This window comes from Pleurodeles waltl, chromosome 8 (genome assembly GCF_031143425.1).
Source record: "Pleurodeles waltl isolate 20211129_DDA chromosome 8, aPleWal1.hap1.20221129, whole genome shotgun sequence".
Classification (NCBI taxonomy): Eukaryota; Metazoa; Chordata; class Amphibia; order Caudata; family Salamandridae; genus Pleurodeles; species Pleurodeles waltl.
The window spans coordinates 1,142,885,146-1,142,903,280 of record NC_090447.1 but is presented as its reverse complement, the minus strand read 5'-3'; the positions used below and the strand labels follow the sequence as shown (position 1 = coordinate 1,142,903,280).

The 18,135-nt window shown below is 40.2% G+C and overlaps 1 protein-coding gene across 5 annotated transcripts in view; it reads right to left on the bottom strand.

Annotated features, from left to right (window-relative positions):
• CAB39L (calcium binding protein 39 like) overlaps positions 1-18,135 on the bottom strand; it is an 803,103-nt gene that overhangs the window by 690,526 nt on the left and 94,442 nt on the right. Inside the window, exon 1 of one of the 5 annotated variants that reach the window (XM_069205370.1) lies at positions 12,467-12,558. The exons of 2 other annotated variants lie outside the window; for them this stretch is intronic. The gene's annotated coding sequence lies outside the window, so the exon portion shown is untranslated. Of the gene's footprint in view, positions 1-11,696; positions 12,127-12,466; positions 12,559-18,135 lie in introns of those variants that run through there. 2 more of the 5 variants (XM_069205372.1, XM_069205369.1) reach the window with 2 other exon arrangements.

Below are 18,135 nucleotides of genomic sequence, written 5' to 3'. Positions count from 1 at the left end.
TAAGCTCACTTAATACAACCATTAGGAGAGAAAAGTGTTGATTCCTCGCAGGAGGAGACGTGTGTGAGAAAGATGGGACAGCAGAGTGGTAACATATTGCTCTTTTGGCCTCTGCATTCATTAAGGTTCTTGAATATTCCATCAATGGAAAAACGATATTCAAGTAAAATTATATACACTGTCAAGAAAAACTATATTGTTGTCAAGCAACATATTAATTACTGGACACAAAATACAGTGGCCCAGGATGGAAGCAATAAGTGGGGCACAATCATGGCAATCATAGGTAAAAAAGGATAATCAATAAATTCAAGCCTAGATCTTTAGGATCACAAAATCCCAACCACTGAATGCCATTAAGCTGCACAAAATTATGGATACTACTTGTACACAACATGGCCGTTAAGCCCCAAAGGAATAATGTCAATAGAATCACAACGGATTTAAGGGCATGACCTCTTTTGAAATCTTCGAAATATGCTATTTTGTTGCACCAGTTTGCACCTGAGTAACATGAGGTTGAACACAACTTCATAATTTTAGTTATAATGTCACTGTTGAAGCCGTTCCATTTTTAAGGCTTTACAAAAAAGAAATGAAGTAAAACACAGATCCTTTTAAATGTGACAGACTGGTCTTCAACTCAATCCAATTTAATTATTAAATCTTATATAATTTTACTCAGAAAACTATAACAGAAACCCCCAACCAAAGAAGCCCATGTAAATATTTAGGGGGTAAAACTAGAGGACCATAAACACAACTCACCCTTTAGGATATTATGTAGTCCACATAGAAGACAGAAAACTCTGGAAAGGGTTGAACATTTCTGCTGCATACACCTGTTAACAGCCTGCATCAAGACTTGTTAGCCATGACAGTACAAAGAGTGCCACTGTCTATGATTTTCTGCAAACCCCCGCCCCCCAACCCATACACTCAAAGAAATAAAGCTTTGAACCACTCAGCACTGTGCTATTCACACGCATAACCTGGAAAGGACCCCAATAAGGTGCAGGTCATCTCAAATTCTCAGACAAGATTTTCATTATTATTTTTCTTTTTCAGGTTTTATTGATATAGCACAATGTCACTCTTAGTCCAGAGTCTCCTAGCGCTTTAGAAGTGAAGCTGATTAACCTACCTTGCAGAGAGAGAGAGAGAGAGAAGCTACTGGGAGAAGCATCATGATTCAGTCAGTTTTCTGCACTTGAATATGTTAGAACTCAAAGATGAGCAGTAGAGAATTGTATACCATGGCACCTTGTACCTGGAGAGTTGTTAGATCCCAGTTGGATAAGTAACATTTTTTATGAGAATTAAAGTTTTCTCAAGGAGCTGAGATGATAAGTAGGGGTGTAATGAGTAATTCTGAGAAAATAAAAATAGTACTTCTACCATACAAACCTTATATTGTATACATGCCCAGAAACACCTGCACCGGCCTGCAGTTAGAGGGTTCTGAAAAGTCTGGCATTTGGTTGCCCATTTGAAACATTTAGGCACTGCCCCTACTGTGAAGAAGTAATATATAGTTTCACATACATATGGGGCAACTTGGTCTACTGGGCACCCCTCTATGGCAGGGTCTTTAAACTGGGGGGCAGGCCCCCCTAGGGGGGCCTCAAATGATGCCGGGGTGGGCGCCAGGCTCTGACCAAAAAAAGCATCATGCTGACAGCAGGGCTTTGTTCAAGCCGGAAAACATGAGCAGCACTAAATCGCTTTCTAATGGGCCATTACTAATATGTTTTGTCATTTATATCCAAGCTGCGAGTATGTGTCAAAAGGAAAGATACTCCAAATACTCTTCAAAACCCCCACCCCATCCCTACTAATCACACTGTGGACACTTTTACACGTTGATAATGCCTGTCTGACCAGAACATTATGTTTGGAATAATGTATTTGATTGCATTTTTAAAACAGTAAAATATCTTCACTGCAATGTTTAACATATTTAAACATTGCCAATTTATTAGATTAATTGTGAAAAATTTGGAGGTGGGGCCCCCAATTATTATTTTTTTCTACTGGGGGGCACGGTATTAAAAGGTTTGGGGACCACTGCTCTATGGTACAGAACGCATGTTGTCTTGTTAAACATAGATGATCTGCTACTCTACCTCAAGGATGCCACCATGGATTACCTGGAAATAGCTTGAGCACTAGAAATTTCCATGAAGTATCTGGTCTTTAAGTTAACTGGCAGAAACCAGACATTTTTCTTCTTAGACCCAATGCCTCACAATCAGAACGTGATGATTTAGGGGATGAGGCCCTTCAATGGTACCTGGTGAACCTTTAGATATCTTGGGATTTGTGTCTACCATAACGACCTCCTAGACGGTAATTTAATTTGCACGATAACTGCACCTCGTGGCCAGATGGCATTTCAGAAGACATTATCCATAACCTTATAGGCAGAGTGGCTCCCTCCACAGTGGGCATGCTACCATTTCAGCTTTATTATCTTACCAACTTGCCACTCCTTGGTGAGTTAATATGGGGTAACAATCAACGAAGAGTGGCTCTGGCCACACGTCCTCTCCAAGAGGCCTTGGAGCACCTAACTTAGAACAATATTATCATACTTCACTGCTCCAATGACTTTACTGTTGGGCATGTGGAATTCTCTTGGAGAACACTGTCAAAGCAGCAGACACACTGCACAAACCAAAGTGCTTCAACTCTTCACTCCTATGGGAGAATCACCTTCGCTACAATCGGACTCCTGAGAATTGCTTACTTAGGCTTCCAGACAAGACTGTCCCTCACAAACAAGACAATCCCTTACACCCCTGAAACTCCACTTATAGGCCTACTGAACCTCAGAAACACTCCAGCTCTGGCCAAAATACAACAGTGGCTTGCACTGGGGTTAGAAGCTTTGGGTGCCTTTATTTCAGGAGTAACAACTACTAACCTTTGAGGACTTTGGCACATGCCATAACAGGGCTCGAAAAATCTACTTGACCCCTCACTATGGCAAGTTTTATTTTATGAGGTCGAGCTATTTTTAGTTCCTACTCGTACAAAAAACAGGTGCAATTAAGATGCCTTTAAATCATATTCTGGTCACATTTTCTCAGTGTTCAGAGACAGAGGTCAAAAGTCAGTTTGTCTTGCCTTGCAAATACTTTTCCTTGTGACTGCAGAGTTCCAGGATTTTGTAAGGTGAACTGTCTCACCTAAGTGAAATGAAAGACTGTTGGTAACAGGTTTTTCCTAACACACAACATTTATATAACTAAGTCAACTTTACAAACATTTCAAAATATATTTGAGTAGGACCATTTTTTGTACTTCTGTATGATGAAAAAATATTGAAAATGATTAATGTTTTCTGAAACCTAATTTTCACAGATTATTGTTATTGCACTATAACGTTTTATCAGTAAAGCTGCAAGATAGTGAGAATGTTTTTGGACATTTCTTGGAAATTTACTGCCTGTAAATGACAGGGCGTTACTACATCATGCTTTAGTAATATATTTATTCAAAGTGAGTGTTTAAACATAAACTGAGAAATACTCCTGCCTTGATGGCAAAGCTATTAGTCACCTAAGAGGCAAGTCATGCATGGATCATGTGTACCCTCTATGTGGGGTAGATTTATTATACATGGAGGAAACGTTTAGCGTATTTAGTCAAAGAAAGAGGTTTTTTCTATTTTTTTTTACAGCAGAAATGCTGCACTCACATATTTGAAGATGCACTCAGATGTCAGAATGAAGAAAAGGCGACTGCAAAATACACATTTGCCTAGGATCACACAATTTGAGACCTGTTTCCGGGTGAAGTACATTACAGTTAGGTCCAGTATATTATTCAAGCTTCTCAACCTGCAGGTCTAGTAACATTTTTATGATTTTTCGAGGCCTGCGTAATATATATACATGCTAACCACTCAATGGCATGTTGAATGGGAGGAACCTCCTCAACACAAAATATTACAAGGCCTCTACAACATGGGAAGGGGATGCCATCTTTCTAGATGGCTATATAAAGCATATGTGACAAACACACAGATTCCTGTAGACCTTCTCCATGAACGTTGGGGGGCAGACATGGGCTACAGACAATGACAATGAATGGGATCTTTGCTCTTGCCTACCCATCCTCAGTATTGCGGAAAGCCTGATATAAATTAAAACAATTCTATATAGTACATAGAGGCTACTGAGAGAAGCAAAACTAAATGCCTAGTTGCCTACTTCATAGAAGCAAATCATCAATCCTTCTGATGCAAATCACAAGATGCAGGCGTACAGCACTTGCAGTGGACGTGCTCAACATTCTCACACTATTGGGCAGCAAACATGTGAGTCAACCCTCGGGATCATACTACTCTGCATAGCTGGAACATTTGTACTTAAGGCTTATTTGAACATTCGAAAACACTGAAATCCTGTCCCCTTTCCTGAACCTAGAACTGGTGCTAGCCACACAAGCCATAACACGTTTTCGTAAAGCCAGTGCATCCGCCTTAATGCCCAGGTGTCGACAGCTTTTGGTTACGTGGGCCAAATCATAGAGCATGTCCTTGAGGCAAGAAGAGGACAGAGGCCTCTGGGAATTCCGTCTGTCCTTGGCATGGGATGAACTAATGACTCTTTTCTAATTCCACGCCATGCATGTAGCTATCCGCATTAATTAATACCATACTTGTGCAGCATCATACACATTATAACGCACTGTGCTCCCACCTGACACCCTCCAGGCCAGCAAGCACCCTGTGTGACTTTTTCTCAGCTAAAGCACTCCACAGTATTAAAGGCCCCTCCACCCTCCCTGTGCCAAGCAGCTTGCTTAATTCACATTAGTTCTACGTTATATGTCGCCCACAGCACATCGAGCCAAAGAAAACTTGGTAATGGATGCCCAATGCCTTTTCACTTCCTCACTGCCTGAACCAACATCACACCTAATGAGACCTATACCTAGTGCATGCCTTGACAAAAATGTCCCTTTCTCTTACACCCTCAAACTAGCCTGTTCTTCCCCTTCTGTTTTCTTCACAAAATAGTTCTCTTTCTCCTTGTTTCCATTTCTGTTTCACAACTTCCTCAACCTTATGCATTCATTAGACATCATCACAATCCTGAGCACTGAGTTCCCGACCCCACTAATGACCATCCGATGACACTGGCCGTCCTGCACCATAGTTGGAATTACTTAGGTGTAATTATATGCTCTGTCGATGATGTAACATGTTTTTACATCATATTGAAAGCATTCTGAGCATTACAAAGGTTAATAATTTTTTTTTTTTTTTTTACAGAATTACCAAAGTCACTTGGGTCCTGATTACTCCGTCACAACGGTGACGGACATCCCGTCTGCCAAAATCTAAATCCCATTATGTTCTATGGGGTTTAGATTTCAGCGACGGGATATCTGTCATCGTTGTGACACAGTAACCCTTTCGCCAAGTTCTAAAATCAGGCCCGTAGTCTTCTATTTAAGCTCAATAAGGATAGGGAATGCGGTTGCTTGGAGAACTAGGTGGCCTCTTGGCTGAATTAAGTTTTCAGGTTCTGATATGACTAACTGTATTCAATAAACTGTTTGGTTAATTGGAGGTCAGTTATAACCTCAGCTCAGAATTACCCCAAAATTCTATTTCAGATTGTCAAACCTCTAACGGATCCTGCCAATTGTTCTCCACCCCCATGCATCCGCAGATCCAGTGTGATGATATTCATGGCTTTCACCAGGTGCTTCTTTAAAGGCTGGAAAATGTGGACATCAAAGCCTGGCTATGTTTCCTTTTACAAAACCGCTCCTTCCAGGTCTGTGCTAAATCGCATGACTAACTCCTACCCACTACTTTCTAGGGAGCCTCAGGACTCTGCCTTGAGCTCCACCCTGTTTGACATCTATGTGTGGCCTTTGGTAGACATGGAGGAAGGTTGTGGTATCACATTGTTTCTTTATATGATGACTACCCAATCAATGAAAATCTATTTCCCAATGAAGATCGTAGTTCAGCTACTCTTAACTTCTGCCTTACTTAGGTGAGATGCTTAAAGCTTTGTTTAATCCTGGTCCACTTTACCTCAGGTCACTGGTATCGCTCTGTTGTCCCTTTCGGTCTCTCCACTCTAGTTATTTGAACCTTGTGGTTGTCCGTAGGATTTTTTGAGGCAAGGTGGTCGCTCCTTCTCCAAACTGAGTCCCAAACTGTGGAATGGCCTGCCCTGCTTAGATCCTGTAAACCCTTGGATATGTAAGAAACTACTAAAGACGTGACTTTTCTAATCCTTCTGTTTCAGTCCTTTCTGTTGTACCAGTGCAGGGAAACAAACCCCTTGGGGGAGCTATACGCTTTATAAACTTGCATAATAATATTAAAACTGATTCGGATCGACTGAGGACAAGCTTTCCTCAGATCTTTTTATTTTTTTTTCTCAAATGAAATTAAGGATTAACAATCAATTCTTATGAAGTGACAATATCATTATTCGGAAGAAAAGAGGGGCTTGTCAGTGCTTTCTTTCTGTGGAATATTATCTTGGGAATATTATTTGTGGTTAGATTTTTGGGCCACAATATATTTTTTGCCTTTCTAACACTGTACCAATAATTAAGCAGCTGTTTACGTATCTTTCAGGGGACTTTTAATTTTATCGCTGTTTGTAGTTTTTTTTTTTTTTAATCAAAGCTCTCTCTTTTTTTTTTATTGAACACGCTTAGCATGTATATTCTTTTTGGTACCCGGCTTAAGACATCTAGACGAGTGCTTACATAGTGGTTAACCTTGCTGCCTAAATTTGTTGGATCCTGAGGATTGTATTTACAATTGAATGATCTCCATAGTGTGGCTTAAATCACTATTTACCGTTGACACCACTCATCTGTTATTTACCTGTTACTCCACTTTACCTTCCCCACTTGTGTGCTCCGCTAAAGTATAAGGTTTGAGCAGACAGGAGGGGCAAGAGGCCTTTCAGAACGACCATCATCTTAAAAAGGTTAGTGCTCAATTATTGTTCTTATTTATGGTAACTAAAGTGGGTGGATACATTAAAAAACAGACTGTAAAGGTGCCTCAGACTTGGAATTGAGTTTCAGCTCCCATGAGCTGTTTACAGGGAAATGCTGCGATATTCAGTAGCTCATTGAAAATAACTGCAATTTCCCCTCCTCTTTCCATATCTAGTCAAATCGTAAAATGTAATATCCTGGACGGACGAGGTCATCAAAGATAAAGCCACGGTCTTTTGAGGGCTATGTCACTGTAACAAACAGCAGATGCTGACTGTCATACATAGTGAAGGCATTTTTAAGGCTTCTGGATTTTGTACCCAGACCTCCCTCACATTGCAAAATCATATGTTCTACATTTGATTAGAAGCATATTTATACGGTGTCTTTTTTAATAATAACTTTTATTGGATTTTAATGGTTGCAGCAAACAGGCAGTAAATGCAATGACTTTACATGAAAGTGTAGTAAAATTATAGTTATAGGTTAGGACATTAAGCATCTGTGCCATTTAAGAGAATGGGATTCATCATATTTTAATAGCATAAGATGAAATAAAGCAGCTCTTTGCAGCATATTATTGTTTCTAATTCTAGAGAAAAATTGCTAGAATATTTTGCACGTAATGTTTCACCTGAATAAGTCCAACAGTTTGGTTGTTGTTTGGTTATATGCGGAGTCAGCATGGCTGCAGTCTGGTGTAGACGGCTGAAGAGATGCATGCCCACTGCGTCCATCACTGCTGCCATTTTATGGCAGTAATACGGCTCTACCCTAGAGCGCTTGACCCCAAACCAGATCCGGGGAAGCGACGTCTATGGTAGCAACAAGTACAATAAGTAAGCAAAGCAAATATACTAACAACAAAATATAGCTAAAAATATCTAAGAGTTCAAAGAAAATGAGGCCAGGCACCCTTAGGGAGGATACAAAAAAATAATTATTAAAACGAACTAAAATGCTCACATGTGACTTTTCTGCGATTATGTAATGGTCAGCTGGGACTGTCTGGAAATAAAATACAGTTAAGATAATAACTCGGACGTGAGGCACCTACCAGCCGTTCTTAGGTTCACAGGCTGCATTAGTCCATCCTGTGCCCCTTCTCATGAAAATACTTCCTATCTTATTCAGTTGCTTTCTTTTCTTTGGGAATACAATCTTTGTTGAGTTTTTCATTAAAATCATTGCCGTCTTCCGTGTGTGCATCATGAGAAAATAACAAAGCTAAAAGCAACATAGTGCACTACAATAAAAACAAAAAAAAAGTGCATTCTATGCTTTGCCCTTTGCTGCCTTTGGGTAGCTGCAACAAATTGTGTGCTCCTGTCATATAAGTTTTCGACTATCTCTCTATGTAGACGGTAAAAAATGTTAGTTAGAATGGCAAATACCCCGCCTTTGCACGCCCACTACACTTACAAATATCATCCTGCTTCGCGTGCATCTCTACATCTATTTGGAAAGATTTTTCAGTTCATGTAATTATTTTGAGACCTGAGCTCATGAAGAAATATTCCAATGAATCCTTCCTCCATCTTATCCCTTTAGTGCAGAACAACGGTCGCAGAACTTTACTCAAGGGCACATAAAGCTGGACAAAAACTTAAGTATACCCAGAGGGGTTTCTTGCCCCCACCAGGTAACCTACATATCCAACAGGCAGTTTTACTCGCAGTTCAACCAGATCGAAATTCCCAGATTAGAATTTTCATAAATAAACTTTAATGTGGGCTTTTACTATATATTTGTGGACCGTATAGATGATATTAAATCGGGGTCCATATGACATATACAAAGGTATCATGTACTTGGCTACTCTGCTCATCCTTGCTCCCTACAAAGCTATGTCCTGTTTAATTACAGACAGCTGTATTTGTATTTTTTTTAGCTTTAAATACCATGTTTGAAAGTTATCCTACTTCTCATAATTTGACTATACCTACGGGAGATTAAGCAAAAAAAATCAAAAACGTTTCCCACAGGTACAAGCAATCTAATGTGTGGAATACCAGAACTGTTATCTGCTTCAAGCAATGAAAAAAGGCAAGCAGTTTAGACCAGCATGGAATAAAGAACAGCCAAATATTTCCAATTCTCTCCAACAATCCAAAAATAAATGAGGAGGTATTTTTCTCCCAACTACTGTACTACCCTAGCATTTCATTAAAATGAAATAAACAAGGGTACATTGTGATACAGTGAATACCTGGGGTTAACTCATTCTACCATTACTAGAGCAGGTGCAAAGGTCCTAGGCCATGAGATGTTTGGCATAAAGCTTGATTTGCGTGGGCAGTAAACCTCACTAGATATAATCAGACAAGTATGGAAATCAAAGTAGACTGCACTTTTTTCCCCCTCTTGAATGTAAGAAAATGCCAAGTTTCAATATAATGCTTCATGCTGGTAGCTAAGACATCCCCTAAACCAGCCGTTCCCAACCTGTGGTCCGCAGACCCACAGGGGTTTGTGACACATTCCCAGATGGTCCGCAGGCATCTCAAGGCTCTCTAGAATCTCTAGCTGGGTCCTCTTGACAGAAACAGGTGAGTGTTTTTTTTATTTGTTACTACATTTATGCAGCAGTTTTAAAAGCACTGCAAAGTTCCTTGTTCATGGAGTAGTTTTCGGCCAAAAATAAAAGTGTCAAGATAACTGGTGATTAATGAATGGGCCTGCTGGAGAGAGATGGGAGTTTTGTCTAGGTAGCGCAGATAGTTAATATACCTGCTGGAAAGAATGTGTATTAAGCATATCAAAGAACAGTGTTTTATGTACTTAGCATAGTACTGATTTTGTCACAGAGATTGTTTTGTTACTGTTCAGTTCAAGTTACAATTGTGTTCTAGCACAATGAGCTATGACCTGCCGTCAACAAGCTGCATGCAAACTGCATGGTACAAGTTAGAAAGCTATGTTTTTCCCAGTCTTTCATTATCCTGATGCTGCTAAACAAGGTTTGTTTGCGTAGAAATACATTCTTATTATTAAAGTCAACGCTAACCACCGTGTTATGTTCTGAATCCCGAGTTGGTCCTTCTCCAGAACAAGCAGTTTTAGAAAATGCCTACCAGTATGAATGAAGTGAATCCTACACCTGGTAGCCCCCTTTGTCTTATGTAACATTTCCTATGCTCCGATTTACACATGTACAATTCAATGTCTCTGTATGTGTGCGATGTAAAGTGCTCCGACACCCTACGCTGGTATGAGGTGCTAAGAAACTAATTAAATACACGTGACAGAGGGGATAATGGAGAGACGAGAGGCAACTGAAGGTTTTAGCTTCTTTCCTCACCACATATTTATGTGAAAAAGCTTTGTCAGATCTTATGTACCTAAAAAATAAATACAGAAATCGCTTGGGAATTGTAGAATCTGCCCTGACGATCCAACTTTCTGAAATAAAACCAAACATTGAAAAGTTAGTCGCTGAGATGCAGCACCAACCTTCCCATTAAATATTTTGAAATTTAAATAGTGCAAATTGATTGGGGGTCCTCAGCTTCCAGTAGTGATTCAGTGTGGGGTCCTAAGGAGTCAAAAGGTTGGGAACCACTGCCCTAAACACTTCTAGTCTGTATCTGTAGGGGACTACGGACAAAGATTGCGCACTCTAGCTGAATGGGCAAGTAACAACCGAACCCCCCCCCCCCCCCCCTTCTATTGAGGGACTGATTCGAATTGATTAGAGAACACTCATGCTCGATCAGAAGCCAATCTGTTTGTTTCCCATCTAGGTAGATAGTTCTCTGGGGTTGCAGCAACACACCATAGGTGCACTCTATAAACAGACAAATAAATAGGGAAATGCATTGAAATAAATAAATGAGTAACAAACAAGTTCTGCCTGACTTACCCTCCTCATGGTGTTTTTTGTACTAAAAAGTTAATAAATACAAAACAAAAAACAGACAGGGAAGGGCTCCAATAGGTAGGCAAAACAAAAACAAATAGGACTGAAAATTGGGGGACGATAAAATGCAGGTTCATAGGAACTAGTTTATTAATTATTCGCTGCACAGAAACTGGTGACTGTTGGAATTTTTTGTCCATTGTGTGTATGTAAAATACACACCCAACCAAAACGCACTAGCCCTTAGAGAAAAATGCATACCTGAACAAATGAAAAAAGTTTAACAAGAAAGTAAAAGCAAAAACATTCTAAAATAACCAAAAAAGAACTGAAAGCAAAACATTTTGCTCACAAAATCGTAATTCAAACAGCCTTCTTTAGAGGTATGGGAATTTAAGTAGCATGCTATACGTGAACATGCAGGCGCTAGGAACAAGGGACCTGTAACAAGCTGCACCTGTAGGTGTACATAAGGAAATAATGAATCACATAAAGAGCACTTGCCGTCCACCTAAGCGATCAAAATGTGCCTGTGGTTTGCGTTTTTTAACGCTCACTCTTCAGTCAAGTTAAGTGAGATGAGCGTTTTTAAGAATGCGAGCGGATGACGCTTATGGAAAAAAAATTCCCAACTTCAGCTTTAAAATACATCATAAATGCTTACATTCAAACATAGGTATACATGCTTCTTCACATATACAAATATATATATTACTGAATAATATTCTAAGTCAACGAAAAGCCTTGCGATGGCAATGAAGAAGAGGTAAAACCAAACACTGCAACTCAATAAAGTCACTTAAAGTTATTAGATTGAAAGGTATAGCAGAAACACCATACCACTCACCCTCTGCGGCGAAGCACGCTCCTGACTGGAGGTGCAGGGAACTGTTTATACAATAACAGCAGAACCTGAGAACCTGAGAACCAATAATGTGGAGTCTTCCTCGTTAATATGCGGCAAAGGCACCTTTCACTAGTCACTTATCACTCATTGCTACCGACGTTTGTGGTATTCGAAAAAGAAACCCAACGCGCCAGTCGTACTCGGGTAAGCACCTGCGGCGGCAGCAGTACATTTCCACTGGATACTACTTTCCTCGACTCTGGTTTGATTCTTTTATCTGCCAGGAGCAACTCTGTTACAGGACAAACCAGCTCGCGCACTCCTCCCCCGCAGCTCCCCCTCCCTCGCTCTCGCGCTTTGGAACGAGCTCCACGTCACAGGAATGTGCGGAAGACAACGAGAAAACCCGAGACGGCTGCCACAGAACCCCAGGGGTAAAAGGGTCACGGATGCAGCTAATGGCAACATCCAATATTAGGTGAAGTTTTGCCACGCCTCGTCTTTTTTTCTTTTTAAAAAAATTAGCAGTTGTTGCTCGGAGCCGTGTCGTAGAAAGCACGTGAAGCCTGTTGAGAAGGACCCGGTGTAAACACATCTCATGCTGGGAGACGAACAGATTTATTTATCCCAAACGAAAGCGGCTGCTGTTAAATGTTACGATTGCGTAGTATGCAAGTGGAAAGGGCAATGATCTGATCAGTCAAGTTAATGTTTTTAGTCCTCACCCTTATTTCTCTTACCCCCCAGCAATGGTATTTCCTTTCCCTTACCATTAAACCCATCACGGACGGACTGAACTCTGCGCCCTGACAGGCGTGTCGATACTATGGATTCTGTCTGCCTCGCCAGCATGAAACAGAGGTGCTTCTAGTTGTGAGAGCCGTCCCTCAGGAGAGTCACGGCTCGAGGTGTGTGTATATATCCCTCACCCCAGCAACAGTTATTTGTGCGAGCAGGAAGGGGTTCGCCCTACTCACAAGAATGCCACTTCAGTCACCAAGGATTCTGCAGGCTGCACCACCCATAGCAGAAGGTGCGGCAGCAGCTGGTGTGAACGAACTGCACGGGGAACCGTGCTGCGAAGTTACCGTGACTTAGAAAGGAAAGGAATGTGGGACATCACTTCACAATGAGCTTGACGAATAGCACGGAAACACTCATGAAACACGGAGGTAATAATCACATTTACATTGAGTACCGCTGCCCGAGACTCGAACTGCTGCTAACAAGAGGTGACAGGTTCATTGCCAAGTGGCCTAAGTCGTGCGTGGCACAATGGTAGGTTCCCAGGCAGCATATTTTGCTCATTTGGACTTGCCCTTGGTTTTAGGGCTTTGCTCTGAGACCTGGATCTGGTACTGGTCCCCAGTCAGTATCTATGGTGGTTTAGGTACTGCTGTTTGCCACAGTAGCACACCAATTAGTTAACCAAGCAACACCTTTGAGCAGATGACCCTCTATAGTTCATCTGTTCAAAGACAGGTTGTAACAAGGTGATCTCGTTTAAATGAATCCATGAGTAAATACAGGAACATAGGTTTATTGTACACAGAAAGGTCTCATCCATTCTCCAACTGACCCTAGCTCTTTTTTTAATCTCACTCTTTACATTCTTTCATGACCCAGTTACATTCCAGAATGTAACACATTGACTCAATTCTGCCTATGCTTGATAATACAATAATATGTACATATACCACCCCCTTTATATAAACACTGTAATAAATAATAAATCATATGCTATACCTACAGCTATCATTCTACTTCACAAATATTATACATAAACTATTATTTTACTTTAAACAAATGTAACTATAACAATACTTATGTAACATACTCCTCTAAGTATTTTGGAGCTATGATTTTCCTTTCAGATTTCCTGATTCCTATTATTGAGTCACTTCTAGCAGGTTATTTCCCAATCAGGTTCTCCTTGAGCACAATCATCCTATTAAGATTACAGATCCTGGAGTCTTCCATCTTAACAGCATTGGTGAATAACTGTATCACTCTCACAGGCTTGGGCCTACCTACATTCCCTCCTTTCCTTACAGGTTTTCTAATTAATACCCAGTCTCCTACACAAACCTTTGTTTCTTATACCGATTTTCTTGTATCAAAATTGTCTTTGGGAGCTATAATTTTCCTTTCTTCTCTCACTGTCCAATCAGTATCTGACACCACCTGCCCTGTTCTAAGCTCTATATCATTCACCCAACTAGGTGCTACCAGGGTGTTGGGGTGTCTGCCTTTAAACAGTTCAAAAGGAGTTTTCCCAGTCACAGAATGAGGGAAAACTCTGTACGCCTCAATTTCTTAACCACCTCATTCTTCCAATTTAGTCCACTGTCTTTGGCCATAGCTATGGTTTCTTTTAGCACTTTACTAAAGCGTTCAACCATACCATTGGTTTCAGGATGCTATAATGAACACTTCTTGTGTTGAATAACAATATTTTCCAAAAACATTTCCATCTCCTTGGAGACCAATTGCACCCCATCGTCTGTGAGCATTGTGTTAGGAACACCCTCTCTCCCAAATATCTCCTTCAGAAAAGATATGACGTGTTTTGTTTCTATTCCCCTGGTAAACCTTACCTCTGGCCACCTTGAATATAAATCAATCAGGACTATGAGATACGTATCAAATCCATCCCCCTGATCTGGACCTAGGATATCAAGGGCAATCTTTTCCCAAGTATAAGAAGGGTGATCCCTAATCTTCATCGGTTGAACCTTAGGTTTGACAGATTTCTCACTGAACACAAATTGCATACATTCCCTTACCGCTCTTTCTACTTGAGAGTGTTTACCTAGCCACCAGTATGTCAACCGTAGTCTCGCTTTGGTTTTGGAAATGCCCTGATGACCACAATGTGTAAAGGTAATTAGTTTGTTTCTAAGTCCAATAGGCAGAGCCAACCTTGTCCCACAGAGCAACAAACCTTTTTTCCCAGATAATTCTTCTTTAACATGCCAGTATTTTTGAGTCTCCAAACTTCTCTCATTCCTATTCTGCCAACCTCCTTTTATTAAAGATGCTACCTCCAGCATTACTTCATCTGATTCACATTCATCACAGCACTTTACCTCAGTTATAGTACCATATTCAACCTCACAAACCATCTCATCATCTTTAGATTCACTTTCATACTCCCCTCCCTGGTTTCCATTGCCTAACTGTACCAATCTCAATAGTGTGTCAGCAACCCTGTTCTGTGCTCCAGGTATGTACTTGACCTCAAAGTCATAATCCTGTAGGGCTACTACCTACTTGGTGATTCTGCTTGAAATGGCATCAGTACCCTTCTTTTAAAAAAAATCACAGATGGTTTATGGTCTATCCTCACTTCAAATGTACTTCCCCAGAGTAATTTCTTTCATTTCTTAATGGCCCACTGAATTGCAAGGGCCTCCCTCTCAATCACTGAGTAGTTCAATTCCGCACCCTTCAAAGCCAGCGACAAGAAAAGTACTACACGTTCAGAATTGCCTTCTTCTTGCTATAAAATGGCACCTAGACCCTTCATGCTGGCATCTGTAATTAACACAGATTTGCAATTAGGGTCAACGTTTTTCAACTCCGGAGCCTTCCCTAACTTTTCTTTAGTTTCTTTGAACTCCATCTCACATTCAATACTCCAAATAAAATCTTCACCTCTAAACAGTAATTTTCTCATATTCACACACATATCAGCAAATCCCTTCATGAATTTGCTATAATATTCTGCCATACCAATGAATTTCATCAACTCCTCCTTATTAGAAGGTGACTGTAGATTTAATATAGCAGTCACTAATTCCACTTTTGGGGTGATCACTTCACCCGTGACTGTGTGACCTAAGTACTCTATAGAATCCTTCCTGAATTTGAATTTGATCGTCAAACCAAATTCTCCCAGTCTCACATCATGCTCAGAGCTGTCTTTCCCAAACACTAGAAGATCATCCTGATATATTCTTATGCCCTCAAGATTCTTTAATTCTCTCTTTAAGGCTCTTTGAAACACTGAAGCTGCAGACATTAATCCAAATGGTAGCCTGACATACCTGAATGTGCCAAAAGTCGTGGCAAAAGCAATGAGATCTCTTGAGTCATCATCCAAACTTATCTGATGGTAAGCCGAAGTTAAATCTATGGTGGAGAATACTTTCGCTCCATGTAGTAACATCAACATGTCTGAGATATTTGGTAAAGAATATCTGTCTACCACCACATTCACACCTCAGGAAACTTCAATTTAAAATTGTCCACATAATCATCTACTACCAGACCACATTTCTCATTCACTTCACCCTGCTCACACACTGCATTCACAAGAAACTCTTCTCTCAATTTTACAGGTGGATCACTATTGGGATCAAGAATCACTCCTAAATCTTCTTGGTGAAACCAGCTTAAAATGCTGTCACCCTTTTTTGAAACGTAAACGTTTGCATTCGTAAACTTATTTTTGAATTCAAGTAAACCCCCAAAATTTCAATATAACTTAAATGAGTTCACCTCCATACGCATACGGACTGATATCAGGTTGGAACAACCTAAACGTATCCTTAAGTTTCTCAAGATAAAACTCTTTTGAGACAATAGGTATTTTTGCTCCAGAGTCATATAAAACTTTTGGTCTCTCACCATCTACTAGTATTTCATCGAGTGGAATTTTCCTTTTCCCTCCTTCTATTTGAAGAACAATTTGACCACATTCAAAGTCAGTGTCCCGTTCCTCTTCTGACCCCGATTTGTTCCTCACTTCATATATATTACCTTTGCCACCTCTTGCTTTGCACACAGCAGCAAAATGACCCTTTTGTTTTTTACAATGACTACAAACCATTTTTACCGCTGGACATCTTTTGTCATTGGCCATATGACCTTGTTTACCACAGTGGAAACACTTCCCTTGGAATACATTTTTCTCTTTTCTCTTGTAGTTGTTTCCTCCTAAGGTTTCATGTTTGCCTACAAAATTCTTAACCACTTATATGTTATCATCTTTCCCTTCTTCCTTCTTGATAGTTTCCACACATTTCAAAGAGTGTTATATTTTCTTTGCAACTGTTAATACCTCATCCAAAGAAGGGTCATCCTTCTACCAAATGTCCTCCCTAATTCTTTCTATATTGCACCCTAGCATAAATTGATCTCTAATCAGTTCTTCTAACAACAGGCCAAACTTGCATGGGGAAGCCAATTTCCTTAACACAGTTGTATAATTTTTCTACACTTTCACCTTCTTTTTGACTTCTTCTCCCAAAGTAATACCGATCGAAAATAGTGCTAACTTTCAGTAAATAATGTCTATCTAATTTTTCTATACATTTCTCATACTCTATTTAAATTCTCATCATCTACTTCTGGCAGATTATCAAACACTTCTTGTCCTTCTGATCCCAAACAGTGTAACAGTAGTGCAGTTTTCCTATCTGCACTCAATGATGCTCCACACACCTTCGCATATCTATCAAAGACTTTCTTCCATTTCTGCTATTTAATTGGCGGATTACCTGGAAAGGCTAAGAAAAAAGGTGTAGCAGTAACATTCTGCATAGTTGTTACAATTTCTAAAGTTAAAATCACCACAAAATACTATATATATAAGTATTTGCTAAGTAAAATAAATAAATATAAGCAACCCGATATAAGTAACTTATTCTTGTAACCCCCTTTTTTCATTTTTTTTTTCAATAAAAACAATAAATTAAATTATATATTTCACAGTTTAAGTTAACATCATAATTACATACTGCAAACAGTTTTGCTGAACAAAGTTAATCCATGTGATTTTCCACAAACAACTAGTGTGAAAACAACACGTTTCCTATAATGCTCCACAATGTTTACAGACACTTCCTACTGTGTCTGGGTTTACTTCCTGAAGTACGACCAATCAGACAGTAACACTTCCTTTGGACGTTATGTGGTTTGCATTGAAAGACTTCCATACAGACGCACAAGTTGACGCTCTCCGGACCAGTGCGTTCGTTTCTTACCACGCGAACACCTTGACACGCAGTCTGGCGCACAAGAGCACTCATCGAGGAATCCACACGAGAATACTCAAAACAGGTGAGTGTTATCTTTTAAATGCTCCTTGTGTCCACCACGTGAACACCTTGACATGCAGTCTGGCGCACAAGAGCACTCACCAAGGAATCCACATGAGAGTGCTCGAAACTGGTGAGTGTTGTTATCTTTTAAATACTCCTTGTGTGCAACATTCAAAAGTGGCTCCTCCATAAACTAGTATCCGCTTACATTGTGAAAAGCGGCTCCCCCACAAGCTAGAACTCGCCCACGTTGCCAAGGTGTGACTCCTCTGCCTACCTTGCAAACAGAAGCGCGTGTCTCCCACAACTGTACGCTATGAGCCAAAACGGCACTACATACAGGTACCCACGGCTCCTCCGTAATGCCACAGATTCCTGCGTTGAAAATCAAA